This window comes from Symphalangus syndactylus, chromosome 16 (genome assembly GCF_028878055.3).
Source record: "Symphalangus syndactylus isolate Jambi chromosome 16, NHGRI_mSymSyn1-v2.1_pri, whole genome shotgun sequence".
Lineage (NCBI taxonomy): Eukaryota > Metazoa > Chordata > Mammalia > Primates > Hylobatidae > Symphalangus > Symphalangus syndactylus.
In genome coordinates this window covers 44344733-44360316 of record NC_072438.2, presented here as the reverse complement: position 1 = coordinate 44360316, position 15584 = coordinate 44344733, and the positions used below count along the sequence as shown (strand labels likewise).

The 15584-nt window shown below is 41.2% G+C and overlaps 1 protein-coding gene across 1 annotated transcript in view; it reads left to right on the top strand.

Moving 5' to 3' along the window:
• The window catches only part of RELL1 (RELT like 1), a 75640-nt gene extending 61427 nt beyond the window's left edge, over positions 1-14213 (top strand). The window contains exon 7 of the mRNA XM_055245742.2: positions 11833-14213. The gene's annotated coding sequence lies outside the window, so the exon portion shown is untranslated. The remainder of the gene's footprint in view (positions 1-11832) is intronic.
• The last annotated feature ends 1371 nt before the right edge of the window (positions 14214-15584 follow it).

The window sequence follows — 15584 nt, the reverse complement described above, 5'->3', positions numbered from 1 at the left end:
AGCATCAACTTTTGGTACTGTGAATTCGTTTTTACATCTTAAGAACATTACAGCTTTGGACTCTTAGGACATCTCAGAAATAGACAGTATTTGTCAAGTCCCTTAGGAATTTGGGCCATTTTCTTGTTTTCATTAAGGAGGCCTTAGAAATAACCGTTCCTGGCTGGCGCGGTGGCTCACGCCTGTAATCCCAGCACTGTGGGAGGCCGAGGTGGACGGATCACGAGGTCAGGAGATCGAGACCATCCTGGCTAACACAGTGAAACCCCGTCTCTACTAAAAAATACAAAAAAAATTAGCCGGGCGTGTTGGCGGGCGCCTGTAGTCCCAGCTACTCTGGAGGCTGAGGCAGGAGAATGGCGTGAACCCGGGAGACGGAGCTTGCAGTGAGCCGAGATAGCACCACTGCACTCCAGCCTGGGCGACAGAGGGAGACTCTGTCTCAAAAAAAAAAAAAAAAAAAAAGAATGAAAGAACCATTTCCTTCTTCCAAGAGGTGGAATTAAAATTAGTAACAAGGCGATGGAAAAGTTTTGCTGACAAGTTCTTTTTATTATAAAGATCAGAGGGTGGGATAAATTGAAATGCTGGACTGAGATGTTTTCGGCCTAAGCATGACTGCTGTGCTGGTGGTCTGCTTTGGAATAAAAGTCTCCTCTTTGTCAAGACTCTTTCATGGCTCAAACTCCCTCCTGAGCATCCGTGGCTGGTCACAAGGTGGCTCTTCTGACCTTCGGCCGCCTTCATGTTCTCCTCTAACAGTGAGGAAAGGCTCCTTGGCTCCTTTTTTTGGACTCTGTGACAGGAATTATAGTAGAAGCTCCTTGGGGACCCCCTTGGAAGTCGTACTGCTTGATTGGCAGTCCTCTCAATTGCTTTTATTAACTCTCCAGGAAGCAGGTAATGATGAGAAACTGCAGGTACTACTAGTTAATTTTTTTCTCTCTAGCTGTAATTTTTTCAGGAAAAATGCATCTTTTTTTAAAAAGCAAAAGGATCTCAGATTTGATGGGAGCCCTTTAACTTGATTCACTGGTCTTATGGGGCAACAGAATATAAAAAGAAACTGCACCTAAAGTAGGCATGGATTAGGCCACCTGGCTTGGTTTTCAGTTGCTAAACACATTTCTCAAAGGTGAAAGCAGTGCGGTGATGCCTGCCGTGCTCCTGTGTGGGAGACGGAGCCCACTGAGTCCATCTTAAATGTGGAGGTGGAGGGAGGTTAGCATCTGCCCAGGACCTGCTCTGTGAAGACTAGGTAGGTAGAACCGGCCAGATGAAGAGAAAAGCTGAGTGAGGGATGGGACTTTAGAAGCAATTTTAGGAGTTGTAGGTAATAATATCCTATTTTACAGATGAAGAAGCAGGCTTAGAGGGATTAATGTTCCCCATATCTCAGGGCTAGGTAGTAAGAGGGCTTGGATGGGAAGAAATTTATACTTGGGAGCTTACATGCTCAGTGGCCGTAGAGTGTGAGGGAGCTTTGCTTTTCTTGGCAAGAAAGCAAATAAACCGCTGTTTCTTCACATAGCTCAATAGCTCACAGAACTGATCATTCCAGCCTTTGGATGGCCTCCTTGGCGTCTGATGGGATCATCTGATGAGCAGCTGATGGATTTTAAGGCTCTGCCTGGATCAGGTCCAGGTGTGTGAGCCATTCAGTTTTCTTCCAGGTAGTTGAAGGTCATAGACTTGTAGACTTCGGAGCAGCTGTGATTGCTAGTTCAGATCAATGGAGGTAAAATTGTATCTTTAAAAAGTATTTCTTGGCTGGGCGCGGTGGCACACACCTGTAATCTCAGCACTTTGGGAGGCCAAGGTGGGCGGATCATGAGGTCAGGAGTTCGAGACCAGCCTGACCAACACGGTGAAACCCCGTCTCTACTAAAAATACAAAAATCAGGCATGGTGGTGGGCACCTGTAGTACCAGCTACTCGGGAGGCTGAGGCAGGAGAGTCACTTGAACCTGGGAGGCAGAGGTTGCTGTGAGCCAAGATCATGCCACTGCACTTCAGCCTGGGTGACAAGAGCAAGACTCTGTCTCAAAAAAAAAAAAAAAAAGCATTACTTGAGCCCCTACTATGTGCCAGGCAGTTTGCTGTGTTTAGGGATGTGGCAGTGTGTCAGACAGACAATGAAGACCATACTCCTACAGAGCTTCTATCCTAGTGCTTATACCAGACTTTTCTCCCCTGCACCTCCCAGTCCCCTTGTTTAGTATGTGTTGTTCAAGATCATGCTGAGAGTTCATTACGGAGCCAGGACCTGGGCTTCCTTATAGCTCATTCCTTTACTGTCTCCAATGTATTGGATATTATAAGTGTTTGAAATGGAATTTTTAAAAAAGAACTGAAATATAAGAAATGTGTAGGATAAAGTATTTAAACAGCCTAAAAGTCTGCAGGGTGAAAAATACATCCCAAAAATAAATCTTTGCTCCATTTTTATCCCCCTAACCCCTTTGCGTGTATCATCTCTTAAACCTTTTCTCAAGAGGACACCACTGTGATCAGTGTTCTCTATGTCCTTTCAGGATTATGCTGTGCATATACGTGCTTACGCAATATATCTGTGTATATAAAGCCCCTCCTTTTGCCCTTCTACAAATGAGAGCATAGATACTACACTTGTTGGTACCTTGCTTTTTATTAAAGTTAATGGTTTTTAGGTTCTGTGGTTCCCTGACTGTTGAGTTTTTGTCTTACTCACAGATGACTGAGGAAGAACCAGCTTTTACTCTCCCACCTTGACTGAGCCATAAGGAGTGAAAATGGTGGACACAGTTAAAAAGCTATATGCCCTATTTGTCCTCAGTTGTTGGGAGTGGCTCCAGTACATTTATGACCATGATCTGGGAGTTTTGAGCGGACCTAAAAACATGCTTTACTGTCATCAACTATAATGTTTTTTCTAAGTTATTCTTCCATGGCCTTGTTCTGGGCACAGGAGATACCAAAACATATTTATCAGTATTACCAGAGTTTAGACAACATAGGGGACCAGGAATTTTTGATTTGTTTTGCTTTGAGTTGCCACCAAAGCAAGTCATCTCCTCCTAACACATATCTCCCTGGGCAGGGGCCTGCCCCAGGGCCCCTTCCTATTGTTGACCAGGAGTTGACCCACTGAAGGAGAGCTTATCTGTTTTTCCTCTTTATCCCTATCAGCTGTTTGACATCTGCTCTTTTCACTGTAGAAATTCAGCAGTGTTGGAGGCTAGAGACTTTGGAGGGCCTAAAGCCAGACCCAAGGGGGCTTGAGGGAAGCGGAAAATGAAATGCTTTCAGAGACATTTTTACCTATAATTAGAAAGAAAATAGAATTAATGGTTATAATCAGGATTTTTATTTTTCTTTATTTTTTCTTTATTTTATTATTATTATTTTTTTTGAGATGGAGTCTCGCTCTGTCGCCCAGGCTGGAGTGCGGTTGCGCGATCTTGGCTCACTGCAAGCTCTGCCTCCCAGGTTCACGCCGTTCTCCTGTCTCAGCCTCCCGAGTAGCTGGGACTACAGGCGCCCACCACCATGCCTGGCTAATTTTTTGTATTTTTGGTAGAGAAGAGGTTTCGCCATATTAGCCAGGATGGTCTCAATCTCCTGACCTCGTGATCTGCCCGCCTTGGCCTCCCAAAGTGCTAGGCTTACAGGCGTGAGCCACCGTGCCTGGCCGATTTTTCTTAATTTGTGCCTTGAGACCTTGAGTTCTACTAACATTAAATATCTTAAGTTAAAACAGTATGCATTTTCTGTAAGTAACAGGACATAGGATACTGTAACGGTTCCACCATAGAGGTTCTGGAATCAGACTTCTTGCACTCAAGATCTTGGCTGTCACTTTTTAGCTATCTAGCTTTGGGCAAATTAGCCTCTGAAGCCCCAGCTTCTCCAACTGTTAAGTGGGGATAATACTGCTACTACTACTACTTTGTAGGGATACTGTTCCTTTGCCCTAAATAAGTGCAAAATAGGTTAGGTGTTAAATTACTATATCAGATCAGCCCTATTTAAACATGTAGCCAATAAAAGTGTTAAAATTAATGTTTTTGATATTTCTTGATTCTCTTGAAGCTCAGAGAGGCCAGGTTAGACATAACCTATAAGGTAATAGCAGTATTGTCTATTTGATACTCAAGTGGAGGCTTACTGAAGGCCAGTTAGCTGAACTCTGTCTAGCTCACAAGCCAGTAGAGAGGCAATATCTAACTTGTTCCGTTTTCCTTATTGGAAAGAGATGGTACTATTCAGAGTAATAAGTTACTCCGCCTGTAGCTTAGTGTAGACATTAAATCAGAAGTGTGTTGAGACTAGTAGGAAACTGTTGAATTGCATTTAAATAATTTCCAGTTGAATCCTTGTTTTTCCAGGTACAGAATAACTTTTGATGTCACTTACATTTTACTTGGAATAAGGTGCTCTGATTCTACCATCCCAAAGGCTGGTAAATCACAAGTGTTCAGTTGCTGTCACTTGGGAAACCCATTGTTGCTAAATATATAAGTATGTTGAAATTGCTATGAGAATATAACCCAGTAAAGAACAACCTTCAGACTTCAGATCTAAATCTAATGTCAGAAGATTCAAAACTGTAAGGAGTGCAAAATTTCTCACTGGTATTCAACAAAGAAGATAATATAATTTGCAGGAATATACTTTTCTGTCTATGCTAGTTAAAAAAAGTGATTTCTATTTTGAATGGAGAAAAACACCTAGAAACATTATTTTTCCTGAATTGACCCACATACATAGAAAGCTTCCCACTATTGATATTAAAAAATTAAGGTTTTAGTTATTAAGCCCCCTCCTCAAATTGGGGGTTATAATATGCAACTCATGGAAGATGTAGTAGTCAATAAACATAAAAAATGCCCAACTTTACTAATAATGAAATAAATCCAAACTGAGATCACTTTTTGCTTCTCTGGTGGCAAAGATGAATGTTAACACTAGCATGACCATATAACTCACATCCAAAATGAGGAGGTAGCTCACACCTGTAATCCCAGTGCTTTGGGAGGCTGAGGTGGGAGGATGGCTTGAGGCCAGGAGTTTGAGACCAGCCTGGGAACATAGGAGATCCTGTCTCTACAAATTAAAAATTAAAAAATTAACTGGGCATGTGTCATATACCTGTAGTCCCAGCTACTTGGGAGGCTGAGGTGCAAGGATTTCTTGAGCTCAGTAGTTGGAGGCTGTAGTGAGTCAGGATCATGCCACTGCGTTCCAGCCTGGGTGACAGAGAGAGACTCTGCAGAGAATAAAAGGGAACACTGTGAATAATTATTCTGGGTAAACATATATAAACCAAGACCTCCCAGGCAAACTGGTTCATGTGGTCACCTTGGTTAAAAGGGTGCGGGGCTGGGCGTGGTGGCTCACACCTGTAATCCCAGCACTTTGGGATGCTGAAGCAGGCAGATCACGAGGTCAGGAGTCCAAGACCAGCCTGGCCAATCTTGTGAAACCCCATCTCTACTAAAAATACAAAAAATTAGCCAGGTGTGATGCCACACGCCTGTAATCCCAGCTACTCGGGAGGCTGAGGCAGGAGAATTGCTCGAACCTGGGAGGCGGAGGTTGCAGTGAGCCGAGATTGCGCCACTGCACTCCAGTCTGGGTGACAGAGCGAGACTCCTAAAAAAAAAAAATGGGGTGCAGGGAGGCTGGGTGCAGTGGCTCACGCTTGTGATCCCAGCACTTTGGGAGGCTGAGGCAGGCAGATCACCTGAGGTTGGGAATTCAAGACCAGCCTGACTAACATGAAGAAACCCCATCTCTACTAAAAATACAAAAATAGCTGGGGGTGGTGGCACATGCCTGTAATCCCACCTACTCGGGACCCTGAGGCAGGAGAATCACTTGAACCTGGGAGGTGGGGGTTGCAGTGAGCCGAGATCGCACCATTGCACTCCAGCCTGGGCAATGAGAGCGAAACTCCGTCAAAAAAAAAAAAAAAAAAGAGAAAAACAACCAACCAAACAAAAATCAAGAGGGTGCAGGGAGATGGACATTATCCCACACCAAAGCAGAGAGGCTACAATGGTCTAGACCTTTGTGGTGGCAATCTGGAACTGTAAAAACTTAAATATGTACTGTTTGACCAAATTATTCCAATTAATAAATATCATGCATAAATGCAAAGAATGTTCAAAGTTGTTCACTTCAGCATTATTTATAGTAGCAAGTAACTGGAAGCATCTTTAAATATCTATCAGTGGGAGATTAAGTAAATGAATTGTGCCTTATACATTTCGTAATGGCCTGCAAATGCCAAAGATTGAAGTAGATGCTGGGTGTGATAGCTCATACCTGTAATCCCAGCAGTTCAGGAGGCTGAGGCTGGAGGATTGCTTGAAGCTAGAAGTTTGAGATCAGCCTGGCAACATAGTGACCCTGTCTCTACTTAAAATAAAAATTAAAAAATTAGCTGGGTGTGGCGGCATGCACCTGTAGTCCCAGCTACATGGGAGGATAAAGTGGTGGCTTTAACTCCATGACTTAAGCCCAGGAGTTCGAGGTTCCAGTAAGCCATGATTGTGCCACTGTACTCCAGCCTGGGCAACAGACCCTGTCTCTTAAAAAAAAAAAAAGATTGAAGTAGTGTTATATGTACAGACACAGAGCATCTACTGTATATTATTAGATGAAAAAACAAGTTATAAAATATTCCAGTTGTGTTTAAAAATGATATGCAGCATGTCTCAGTTTTTCTTGCATTGAAGCCGATTGTTTTCCTCCCTGCATACACTAAGCTCCTTCAGGGCTTGGGCAGTGCCTTTGGATGGTGTCTTCTCATCCTTTGCTGAGACTTTAGGTGGCATCTTGTACATAGTTGGCCCGCAGTGATTCCTTAACAGGTGTGATAATATGGCATTCATCTCATCATTAAAAGAGCCCTCTGCAAATTAGTCGAATTCTAGTTCCCAATTACTTTGAAATACATTTAAAAACTGATTCTGTAATTTTAAAATTGAGTTACTGATTTTTTGTTTTGTTTTGTTTTGAGACAGAGTCTCACTCTGTCACACAGGCTGGAGTACAGTGGCGCAATCTCGGCTCACTGCAACCTCCGCTTCCCAGGTTCAAGCAATTCTCCTGCCTCAGCCTCCCAAGTAGCTGGGATTACAGGCATGCGCCATCATGCCCAGCTAATTTTTGTATTTTTAGTAGAGACGTGGTTTCACCATGTTGGCCAGGCTGGTCTCGAACTCCTGACCTCAAGTGATCTGCCCACCTTGGCCTCCCAAAGTGCTGGGATTATAGGCAGGAGCTACCATGCCTGGCCAAGTTACTGAAGTTTTTAATTAATATTTCAGTCTTTAAATGATTTTGTCATATTTGTTTTCTCCCCCATTTCTGAGATACATTTTTTGACCTCCACTGACTTTATAGTGTTGTGTTTGCAGGGTTTACCCTTTGGAAGTGGATTTAATTCTTGCTGTTTGTAATCAGCTGACAAACATTAGTACTGGGTCTTACCTAAAAGCTTAAACCTTCATATGTGCATTAGAATCAATGAAGCACCTTATAGGAAAGCAGAGTCCTGGACTGCGACCCCGTAGACTCATGATTTAGTAGGTCTCAGGGAGGGGGGCCCAAGGAATCTGAAGTTTTTGGTAAGATTTAAGCCGACTCTAAAGCCGGTTCTGCTGATGGTTCTGGGAAACACTGATTTTAAAAGATTGCATGGATTAGCCTAGATTAGCATGAATCTATTGGGTTTGTTAAACAAGAGCCTTTATTAAAATAGGAAGGTATTCATGTTAATTTATACAATTTAACACACGGTTTAGACCAGAGCAAGATTTAAAGGACTACAAGCACTGAATACATTGTGATGTGATCCCATTAATCTAGATCTGCCAAGATGCTGATCTATGCAGGCAGTACCATTGCAGGACCACGGTGTCACATGCACAGCAATCATAATCTGCAAGCGTTTAACCGCAGAATGGCCAGTAGAGCCTGGAACAAGATAAATCTCTAACTAAGAAGTGTGAGCCTTAAAGGAGCACAGATTATTAGTGAATGATCACTTAAATGTAGCTCCAGGACTTCAGTGTTAATATTGCTGTTATATAACTCTTTCTATAAACGACGTTCTCTATTTATTTTATTTAAAAGTGGTCAAGAAAATTATTAATCCGGCTGTGTGGTTCCATAGCCTTGTCTTAGAATGAGATCGGAATTCAGTGTTGTGTAGGTGTATACTTTTGATCTTCGCAGGGACTGGGTCCCTTTATAGGTTTTTAGCATCATTTAACTGTTCATGCAACCACAGTGATTTCCCCTGAGAGAGATCCTGGCAGCATTTCTAGTTTCTGCATTTCCTTTCTGTTGCCCACCACACAGGTGGGGAGCAGAGAAGCGAGGGTACCGGAGGATTCCAGTGATGCTGTGGGTGTGTCCGGGGTGACTGGAGAGCAGTGCAGCGTGGAGGTAGCTTTGTGGTCTTCCAGGTCTGACTGCCTGCCATGGATTTCCTACTTTCCCGTTAGGAATTGTGTGGCCTTTGGTAAATTATTGAACCTGGAAGCCTCAGTTTCCTCCTATGAAAATAAGAATCATTGACTCATGGAGTCATCAGGAACATTGAGTTAATGACCCTAGAGGGCTTAGCATGACAGTACCTGGCACAGAGAAAGTGCTCTGCAAATGCCAGTGCTGTTATTATTAATCAGATAGACTTTTTCTTCCTTCACACCCTACACTTTGAGATTTTAGCATTTACTGTTCACTAATCCGCTTAGGCTCCTAGTTTCTTATAACATGTTCCTAATTTTTAAAGGGATCAGTTTCTTTTTTTTCTAGAGAATCCTTTTTAACAAGGCATAGATATTCGTATGTATATCCTAATCAGAGACATATGGCAGCTTCGTGGAACCATAATATAATGATAGGATTATGGCTTTGTCTTTACGAGATTATGTCATAAGCAATAAACTCTAAAGAAAAAGACAACCTCTTCCTTTGTTCCAGATAAATCTTCTGAGTGGTTCTTAATTTTTATCCACCAGTCTTGTTTTATGAGCAAAATGGTTACACTTTGGGATTTCTGAATTGTGTTTTCCATGTAACGGAACTTTGCTTAATTTTTTCCATCTTGAGTACTCACTTGTGTAAATTGTAATCACCAAATTTCTCCCGAAGAGAGAGAGGGCAGGCTTGCTCAGTGTGGTGTGGTCCCATGTGATGGCAACTGGGAACAGTGAGTGGGTGGGTGTTTCCTCTCTCACCCACTCCTGTTAGCCTTTCTGGTGTATCTGGGCCCACCCACACATGATTTCTGACTGCTGCAGGACAATATGGAAGGCACCGTGTAACACTTTTATTATTGTTCTGGGTTAAAGAAATACCTGGAAGGTCATAGTGTTGTGCCAGTAATGTGCTACCATCTAATAAATGTGTGTTTGTAAGGAAAGACCAGAACTGCAAGGGTTTTAATAAGATTAGCTTTCCCTTTTCTGCTTAGTTTCTGGTATTAGCAGTGAGGACTTTAAGCAGCAATTTGTATTTTTTACTTCCTCTCTCAAAGATATTGCAGATAGTGCAGTTTTTATCAGCTGCAGAAGGCAGCCGTTGAAGAAAGCTAATGTGATTGTTGAGAGCAGAGAATTGGATGATGGTAATGACCAGAATAGTTAACCTTTCGGAGCATACTGATTGCTTTTCCTCGTATTAAGCGTTGTGCATAGGATCATCTCATGTCAAATCCCCAGTAACCCTACGAGAGAATGCTACAGAGACAGCCACGGTTCCACAGCTGGCAGTAGGGGTCTGGATTTGAATCGAGGCCCCTCCTTCTTAGCCTAGCCTGTATTCTTGCATGCCCAGTTCTTAAAGCCAGTCAAATCTGTGCAAAACACTCAAAATGAGGAGTGTTTCTAGGTTGCAGTGAAAACTGTTACTGTGATGAAACAGTTTCTAGGCCTGACATCCCCCATCTTTGACTTTGTTATTTTCCTTGATGCAAAAATGTCTAGTTCTACGGGAGCACATAAAGAGGAGACATAAAAATAGTGGAATACCATACCTGTTTTCTAGATAATGGCCTAGTTTAAGGTTTTGCTTGGAAAATTCCCTCTTCATTTTTTCCTTTTCTTTTTTTTAGGGCCATTTTTATATGTCTCTACCTCTGGCCTTTCTACCTTTTTCCCCCCTCTGCTAGAATGTTTATATGAATTGACACCTACCTGAAAGTAGTTCCAGACTTGACTTATTTCAGTTTTACAGTAAAAATCTGCAGTTCTTGTACAGTTTTGGCAATTCAGTGCAGGGTTATCGGGGAACCTGCCCCAATAATCACGTAGGTTCTTTTCTATTTTTCCTAAGTGTCGGCCGGCTTGAGAAATAAAGGGACAGAGTACAAAAGAGAGAAATATTAAAGCTGGGCATCCGGGGGAAACATCACACGTTGGTAGGATCCGTGATGCCCCACAAGCCACAAAAACCAGCAAGTTTTTATTAGGGATTTTCAAAAGGGGAGGGAGTGTGCGAATAGGTGTGGGTGACAGACATCAAGTACTTAACAGGGTAACAGAATATCACAAGGCAAGTGGAGGCAGGGCGAGATCACAGGACCACAGGACCAAGGCGAAATTAAAATTGCTAATGAACTTTCGTCATTGATAACATCTTATCAGGAGACAGGGTTTTGAGATCAATCGGTCTGACCAAAATTTATTAGGCGGGAATTTCCTCTTCCTAATAAGCCTGGGAGCGCTGGGTATTACTTATTTCATCAGAATTAAAAACTTGATCCATGCTGTTTTATTGGACGATGTTTCATTTCCTTTTTAGCTAAGGGGATAAAGGTCCTTTACTCATCATCTCATTTGGGAAATAAATCTCTTTCTTTCTGTCTGTCTCCCTCATTCTTCCTCTTGTGTTCTGTCTGTATTCTCTTATAACCATTGAATATTATGGACGACCAAATGACAGAAGAGGATAACATAGATAATAATAAGGTACATATCTTGAAGGATGAGCTGTAAAATAAGTAAAAAGTATGTTCTTCAAAACACTTCTAGCAACTTCATGCTATTTCTTCATATTTCTGCAAGCTGGGTCTATCTCTGGTTTTGTTTAGCATTTATAGGGTACACACGATTTTGGCAGATAGGAGAACCTTTTGTTCCTTAATCTTGTGTGGGTTCACCTGCATGCTGTGTGTATTTCAGCATACCCGGGAGCTCTATAATTTTAGTCCTTTCCTGGGTTATCCCAGTCTGTAAAACAGGAAAGTAAAAAGTCACAGAGCTCTTCATTAAATGAGATCGTTATAAAAAGTCATTTGAAAAGCAGGGAGCTATTTTACAAATATGGGGCTTTGTTTGTAATGTAAATGTAGACGTTGACAAGGGCCATTTGTTAGAATGGCTTAAAAATACAATCCAGAACCCTGAAGGTACAGTAAAGACCTAAGATGGAATGTTTAATCATTGTGCTCTTACTTGAAATCCCAACCGTGCTGTCTTGGATGGTCAGTAGAGACCTCCAGTCAACTCTCTTCGGTGGGGCTTTAGAAAGACACCTATGGAAGGCACATCACATGGGAAAAGCAGGAGCAAGAGAGAGAAAGGGGGAGGGGCACATACGTTTAAACAGCCAGATCTCGAGAGAACTCTTGGAATTAATTATATTTTACTGAAATTTCTTTAGACTGAATTCTAGAAAAAGGTGTATAGTGATAGAAGGAATGGGGTGAGATGGGATGGGACAGGGTAAGAATAGATTATAATTCCCCTGTGGTTTTAAATATTCAGGCAGATTAATATGTGGCATGATGCTTACCCTTGGTTACAGATCTACGTTTTTTCTTTTCTCTTGCAGCAATGACTTGACTTGAAGAGCTCTAAGAGACTGAAAACTTACAAGATATGAAGTTGCCTCGGGAATATTTTTATATATTTTATACAGTTTCTATCATGGAGTCAGCAGGCATGTGGATAAAACCTAAAAGGGAATATTATTGCTGCGCTGTATACAGAATTCAGTTTGCTTTGAAACAAGTTTTGGTTGAAAGAGTCTGTTGAAAATTTTATTATACTTCCAGGGAGGAAAGAGCTGTTTTTATCTTCTTAACCACTCCCAGCCTCTACTCTTCCCATCCCCTAATCCCAGGCCTTGGTGCACACACTATAGTTTTTCCATTATGATCAGTATGTGCAGTGATACTATTCACGTAGTCTGAGCTTATGCTCGGGGTGTGTGTGTATATGTGTATACATGTGTGCACGTGAGTGTGTGTTTCTTTTTCCAGTTCCTACATCCTATTTTGACACTGGTTGTAAGAAGATCTTCATACATACAGGTTAGCTGTTACAAAAGATAAAAGATGAATCTTCAGTGGTAAAAGCTCAGTGGAAATAATCTAGTCTAGCCCTGAGGAGTTGATTCCCCAAGGGACCATGGAGTCAGATGGGACCAGACGCTAGACTTTGGATTCCTTGACCACAAATTCAGCATTAACTCCTGCCACCACCATGTCACTCCTACAGCACTTATACATTTTGAGAAGGTTTTTTTTTTTTGAGACGGAGTCTCTCTCTGTCCCCTAGGCTGGAGTGCAGTGGCACAATCTCGGCTCACTACAATCTCCACTTCCCCAGGTTCAAGCAATTCTCCTGCCTAAGCCTCCCAAGTAGCTGGGATTATAGGCATGCACCACCACGCTTGGCTAATTTTTGTATTTTTAGTAGAGACGGGGTTTCACTATATGGGTCAGGTTGGTCTTGAACTCCTGACCTCAGGTGATCCACCCGCCTTGGCCTCCCAAAGTGCTGGGATTATAGGCGTGGGCCACTGCACCCGGTTTTTTTTTTGTTTGTTTGTTTGTTTTTTTTTAACCTTTAGCTGAGCGATTCTTGGTTAATCCATTGAATAAAGGAGAAAATGGTTTAAAGTCACACACACACAAATTTGTTTGGACAACCCAAGGCCAAAACAAAAGAACCCTGCTTCTCATATAAGATGGGCCTGCACCTACCTCTGGCGTGTTTTTTGTGTATTTCCTGTTTTTCATCCTGTAACTAATGCTCATTATTTAAAACACTCCAGTTACTTTCCCTTTAGGCCTGGCAAACTTTTCTTTTTCTTTTTTTCTTTTTTTTTTTTTTTGTAACTGTACATTTTACAAAACACCCGAGAGGACCCAGAGGCATAAATAGTATTACATGATTTATGGTAGCTCTGGGGCGAGCTGTGGGGGAGGCCAGTTACAAGGTCTCCAAGACCTGCCTCCCTGTCAGTGTTGGAGGTGCCTTGAGCACTTCTTTTATTACATATAGAAAAAGCACATCTTTCATTTGTCTCCCAAAAGATGATTTCCAGAAAAATATACTTCAAAGTATTTACTGTACATAGACTTAAATGATTCTATTTCCAGCATCGAACTAAACATTTCTAACCTTTTAAGTAAATGGGGAATTCAGTTTCATGAGAATTTTTACTGACAACTAATAAACACTGTGTGTGTACACATTCATATACACTGTGGACTGGAGAAAGCCAGTATGGAAATAAATCTCACTGAGATCCAGAAAGTAGCAATATAGGACTTCTAGGGGGATGTATTAGTGTAAATAATATATGTGCAGTCTAGGCTAATCGTTTTAATTAAAAACAAATAAGCATACTTTTTTGCTTTAAAAATATGCCCTCAAAATGGTGGGGGATAAAATGTAAGATATTCTTTAGCTTTAATTATTTTTCCATCTTATTCAAGTCAGAGCACTTTTTTTCAAATAGCAATACAACAGGCAAGAGAATACTCAAAAATATTTAAAACTGTATTTATACCAAGAGTATGTTTTAAATATTTTCTAATACTTGAGCAGTTTTTGTCTGGCAGGCTTCCAAATTTTCCAAAATTAAGCGTTCAGTATTTTCAACACGTACGCTTTTTACTGATTTATACTGAACTATCTGATGAGAATTCCTAAGTGTTCCCAAAGCAACTGATGTTTACAGGTCTTGTGTTTCTTCTCATTCTTTCTAAGGATGAGGGAATCCACAACAGACTTTCTCTAGAAAACACTAATGATGGACAACTTTTTGGTGTCATCAATGAGTTGGCTACTACCTTGATGTAAAAATTTGTAAAGGAAATTTTTCACCATTTCGAGTGTCAAGTGTATTTTTAACTGTCTGGTTTGTACTTTTATGACTTTTGTACTACCAAAGCGGAGTTAAAAATAAAAATGTTAAACCCAGTGTGTTGTCTTGTGAGTGATCCAATTATTGGCACCTTGTACACTGGAAATACAGTCGTGGCAGTATAATTATTGAGCTTGATTTTTTACAGTGCTGAATTTCTTGTGTCTTGAAATATCAAGCGATCACTTGGCTGACTTTCCTCATGCGATTTCCCCTCCTGCAGTACCCCTTCCCCTAACACAGGCATACCTTGGAGATACTGTGGGTTCAGCCCCGGCCTACCGAAATAAAGCAAATATTGCAATCAAGCCAGCCACATGAGCTTTCTGGTTTCCCACTGCATATAAAAAAGTTATACTATACTATAGTCTGTTAAGTATATGCAATAATATTCTGTCAAAAAACATACATACCTTAATTTAAAATACTTTATTGCTAAAAAAGAAATACGATAATCTGAGCCTTCAGCAAGTCATAATCTTTTTACTGCTGGAGGATCTTGCCTCAATGTTGAAGGCTACTGACCAGGGTGGTGGTTACTGAAGGTTGGGGTGGCTGTGGCAATTTCTTAAAATAACACAGTGATAAAGTTTGCTGCACTGATTGACCCCACCTTTCATGAAAGTTTCCTCTGCAGCACGCAGTACTGTTTGATAGCATTTTATCACAGTAGAACATCTTTCAAAATTGGAGTCAATCATTTCAAACTCTGATGCTGCTTTATCAACTAAGTTTATGTATTATAATATTCTAAATCCTTTGCTGTCATTTCAACAATGTTCACAGCATCTTCACCAGGAGTAGACTCCATCTCAGGAAACCACTTTCTTTCATCATCTGTTAAGCAATTCCTCATCTATTCAAGTTTTATCATGAGATGGCAGCAATTCAGTTCAATCTTCAGGCTCACTTCTGATTCTACTTCTGTTGCTGTTTCCACCACATTTGCAGTGACTTCCTCCACTGAAGTCTTGAACCCGTCCAAGTCATCTATGAGGGTTGGAATCAACTTCCAGACTCCTGTTAATGTCTCTATTTTTACCTTCTCCCATTAATCAAAAATGTTTTTAATGGCATCTAGATTGGTGAATTCCTTCCAGAAGATTTCAGTTGACTTTACTGAGGTCCAATAGAGGAATCACTCTCTACGGCAGCTCTAGCCTTATGAAATGCCTTTCTTAAATAATTAGACTTAAAAGTGGGAATTAATCTATGGGCTGCAGAATGGATGTTGTGTTAGCATGCGTGAAAGCATTTCTGTCTTTGTACATCTCCATAAGAGCTCTTGGGTAACTGACCAGGTCCTTGTCAGTGAGTTATTATTTTGAACGGAATCTTTTTTTCTGAGCGGTAGGTCTCAACAGTGGTCTTTAAATGTTCAGTAAACCACGCTGTCAACAGATGTGCTCTTATCTAGGCTGTTTACA